Source organism: Otolemur garnettii, unplaced genomic scaffold (genome assembly GCF_000181295.1).
Source record: "Otolemur garnettii isolate 467f Iridium unplaced genomic scaffold, OtoGar3 scaffold00082, whole genome shotgun sequence".
Lineage (NCBI taxonomy): Eukaryota > Metazoa > Chordata > Mammalia > Primates > Galagidae > Otolemur > Otolemur garnettii.
Window position 1 is genome coordinate 1,651,330 of NW_003852477.1, and position 4,812 is coordinate 1,656,141.

At 39.9% G+C, this 4,812-nt stretch overlaps 1 pseudogene across 1 annotated transcript; it reads left to right on the forward strand.

The window, feature by feature from the left end:
* The first annotated feature begins 3,598 nt into the window (after positions 1–3,598).
* On the forward strand, positions 3,599–4,126 carry LOC100964384 (annotated as a pseudogene). Its single transcript, XR_001161486.2, has one exon. The product of XR_001161486.2 is annotated as a 60S ribosomal protein L27a pseudogene (transcript).
* Positions 4,127–4,812: the final 686 nt, after the last annotated feature.

Here is a 4,812-nt window from a genome sequence, read left to right on the forward strand (position 1 = left end):
GAAGTGTTAGCAGGGGGGCTACCCAGAGTGATTTTGCTGCTCCCCAACTGGTCTTTCTAACTTTAATCTCAGGAAACAAGGTTATGGCATCTACCTACTCATCATATAAGTTAATCCATTTCCTGTTTAGGGACCAGTGTTCAAATCCAGCAAGTATGACCTCAATCTGGTCATAAAGGTTTTGCAAGCATCTGTGTACCTTGTGCTAATATTTGGGTAGCACAAAGTTCTAGAAGTATAATAAATGACCCAAAGGATTTCCTTAGATCAAGTCACCTCTAACAGTCTTCCACCAGTAGTAATTGAGAACACTCATTTCCCTATGTTCTTACCAATATAAAATATTTTCGATTTTTTTTTCCTTTCAAAACTGTGGTTAACAGGCCAGTCACAGTAGTTCACATTCATGATCCCAGTACTCTGGAAAGCAGGAGGATCAGTTGAGACTAGCCTGGGCAACATAGCAAGACCCTATCTTTAAAAACTTTAAAAATTAGCTAGACATGATAGGTTGTGCCTATAGTCCTAGCTACTGAAGAGGCTGAAATAGGAGGATGCTTGAGCCCAGGAGTTCAAAAACGCAGTGTACTATGATTGTGCCATGCACTGCCTGGGCACCAGAGTGAGACTCTATCTCAAAAAAATACAATTAATAAAATGTGTTTTAATTTTCACTTTATTTTTTATTGGTTATGTTCAGTATCTTCTCTAAGTTTGTGGTTTCATGTACTTCTTCTGTGTATGGGCTAGTCACTTCCTTTGCTCATTTCTCAATCACTGTTTTGTTAAGCTTTTCAGATTCTTAGGAAATACATGGCATTCCTCCCTAATCTTTAGCACTGCCATGAGTTTACCCTTTTTTTAAAAAATTAAGTCATAGCTGTGTATGCTAATGCAGTCATGGGGTACAATGTGCTGGTTTTACATACAATTTGAAATTCTTTCATCAAATTGGTCAATATAGCCTTCACAGCATTTTCTTAGTTATTGTTTTAAGACATTTATATTCTACACCTAGTAAATTTCACATTTACACATCTTGTAAGATGCACTGTAGGTGCGGTCTCACCAATTACTCTCCCTCCACCCATCCTCCCACCTCCCCTCCCCTACCTCTCCTCTTTCCCCTTCTTCTTGGACTATAATTGGGTTATAGCTTTAATAAGAAAACTATAAATTGGTTTCATAGTAAGACTGAGTACATTGGATACTTTTTCTTCCATTCTTGAGATACTTTGCTAAGAAGACTATGTTCCAGCTCCATCCATGTAAACATGTAAGGGGTAAAGTCTCCATCTTTCTTTAAGGTTGCATACTATTCCATGGTGTACATATACCACAATTTATTGATCCATTCATGGGTTGATGGACACTTGGGCTTCTTCCATGACTTAGCAATTATGAATTGGGCTGCAAGTATAGTGGACACTGCTGGTGACTTTCCAGATACCCTTTCCTGGGTTTGTATCTTTCCCCCAGGTGCTCTAAGTGTTGGTACCTAATGGCTAACAGCTGCCCTTTTTATTGTTTGTTTGTTTGTTTGTTTTTTGAGACAGTGTCTCACTATGTCATCCTCGGTAGAGTGCTGTGGTGTCACAGCTAACAGTAACCTCAAACTCTGGGGCTTAAGTGATTCTCTTGCCTCAGCCTCCTGAGTAGCTGGGACTACAGGTGCCCGCCTCAATGTCCAGCTATTTTTTGGTTGCAGTTGTCATCATCGTTTGGCAGGCCTGGGCCAGGCTCAAACCCACCAGCTCTGATGTATGTGGCCAGTGCCCTACTCACGGAGTTATGGGCACCAAGCCACAGCTGCCCTTTTTAGAGAATTGCTTTCCATCAAACAGAAATCACCTTGCAGGACAGAAGTATACCCCCACCAGGAGTGGCCATCAGTCCATGACTGAATACTGTGGGGTTGAAAGGCCAGCCCACTTGTCTCAAGGTGGGACATCTCTGTGTTGTAATTTATGATTCATAGCTCCCCATGGGCTCAGGCTGAAGCTAACTCTATCTCAGACCACTTTCCCCTAGTCTATTATGTTCCCTTCCCTCCCTTTTTCCCTTGAGCACCTCCTCAATAAATCACATGTCCCCAGATTCCTATCTCAGACTATTTCTAAAAAACCTAACCTAAAATTGGCAGTGATATAAATTAATGAACTGAGAGCAGCAGCTCATATAAACATCAGGAACCATTTCTTTGTGTTTGGAAAATTCTGTAATTACATACCTGCAAAGAAAGCAGGGCATGCTAAATTTTAGAGAAGCCCTAAAATAGTTATACAATTTTTAAAAAATAAAATGATATACTTGTATGAAAAATCTGATGTTTCATAGTGACTTAATTATCTAGCCTCATTAAAAAACAGAAATAGATTTATGTGTAAGAACCATGACAGGATATCATGTTGAGGTTACATAAGGCCAAAATCTGTCTAAGATCCACAGAATGGTAGGAAAAGAACTATTCAATTTGCAGATATCTTATTCAGGCTTTATATATTATAGTAGTCAGAAGGGCAGCCTACCCAGGAGGACTTCAGAAGCCATAGGCCTGCGTGCACTCTGAACTCTGGAACTTTTCTGTGTTTTGAGGATAATAGAACGTGACAGATCTCATATACAGTCTTTATTATAGTTGTCATACTATTACAGGGTATTTTTGTTTATGGCCCACTCTGCATGATACAAGATTAGTATGAGAAATGTCTTCTTCCAAGAATTCTAGTTGAAAACTTTGCTTACCATCTGGCAGTTCCAAACTATGGACTTGAATACAGAATTGTAAGATATACAACGTAGCCTATTGTTATGATGCAGATGTGCCTCTTCCAGCTCAGAGTAAAGAAACTCACTCATTTATTCACTTACTTTAAAATATATTTTTATTATGAAAGACGTATAGACTCGTGGGAAGTTATATAGAAATGTACAGAGAGGTCCCGGCAAACCTTCGTGCAGCCTCCCCCATACTAACATCTTACGTAATTATAATATAATATCAAAACATAGGAAATTGGTAACTGCCACAGGGCTCATTCAGATTTCAACACAACCCATTTGTGTGTGTGTGCATGTGTGTGTGAAAGGTTCTGTGTAATTTTATCACATGTGACTTTGAGTGACTACCACCACAAACAAGATTCGCCATGTACTGTCACCATTGGACCCTCGGTCTACTCTTTTATGGCTGCACCTACTTCCTGCTCCACTCACAACCCTAAAAGCTGGCAACCATTTATCTGTCCTCCACCCGTATAATTTTGATATTTCAAGAATGTTATAAAAATGGAATCAGAGAGCATATAGCCTTCATCTTTAGACTGGCTTTTTGTGGACTCAGCACAATGCCCTTAAGATCCAATCAGGTTGTTGCATTTTAAAAAATGTGAGTAGTATTCCCCAGTATGAATATACCTCATTCTAACGTTTTGCCTTTGTGGAGTTGCTAGTTTTGACATTACAGATAGCTGCTATAAACATTCTTATACAGCATCTCTGAATGAAAATTTTCTTTGCTCTAGGATATATGTCCCAAGGTACAACTGTTTGGATTGAATGTTAGATGTGATTTTAGTTTTAAAAGAAATGGTGGCTTTTTCGTCTCGGCAGCGGACATGCCATCCAGACTGAGGAAGACTCGGAAGCTTCGGGGCCACGTGAGCCACGGCCACGGCCATATCGGCAAACACAGGAAGCACCCAGGAGGCCGAGGTAATGCTGGTGGTATGCATCATCACAGGATCAACTTCGACAAATATCACCCAGGTTACTTTGGGAAAGTTGGTATGAGACATTACCATTTAAAGAGGAACCAGAGTTATTGCCCAACTGTCAACCTTGATAAATTGTGGACATTAGTCAGTGAGCAGACACGGGTAAATGCTGCCAAAAACAAGACAGGAGTTGCTCCCATCATTGATGTAGTACGATCGGGCTACTACAAAGTTCTGGGGAAAGGAAAACTCCCAAAGCAGCCAGTCATTGTGAAGGCCAAATTCTTCAGCAGAAGAGCTGAAGAAAAGATTAAGGGTGTTGGAGGGGCTTGTGTCCTGGTGGCTTGAAGCTACATGGAGGGGAGGTTCATTAAATGCTATTTCCTTGTGGTCTGAAAAAAAAAAAAAAAGACACACATAGACTGAAAATAAAAGAATGAAAAAAGATATTCCAGGCAAATGGAAAGCATTTGCAGTAGCTATATTTCCATCAGATAAAATAGATTTCAAGACAAAAACTCTAAAAGGAGACAAAGAAGATCATTACATAATAATAAAATGGTAATTTCAGCAAGGAGATACATTTGTATAATAATTCTAAATAGTATATGCACCCAACAGGGAGCACTCAGATATATAAAGCAAATATTATCAGAGGTAAAGAAAGAGATAGGTCCATGCGTGGTGGCTCATGCCTGTAATCCTAGCACTCTGGGAGGCTGAGGTGGGTGGATTGCCTGAGTTCACAGATTCAAGAGCAACCTGAGCCAAAGCAAGACCCTATCTTTAAAACTAGCTGGGCATTGTGGGGGGCACCTGTAGTCCCAGCTACTTGGGAGCTGAGGCAAGAGAATTACTTGAGCACGGGAGTTTGTGTTGGCTGTGACACCACAGCACTCTAACAAGGGCAACAAAGTAAGACTTTGTCTCAAAAAAAAAAAAAAGAAAGAACATTCTTAAATGAAAATATTGGCCAACAACTTACAGTTCTTACATCACAACAATGCACCAGCTCACATGGACTGTCTAGGAGGAAGGTTTTAGCAAGTAAACAAACAAATAACTGTAACTGTAACTATATATATGTTTGGTTTTT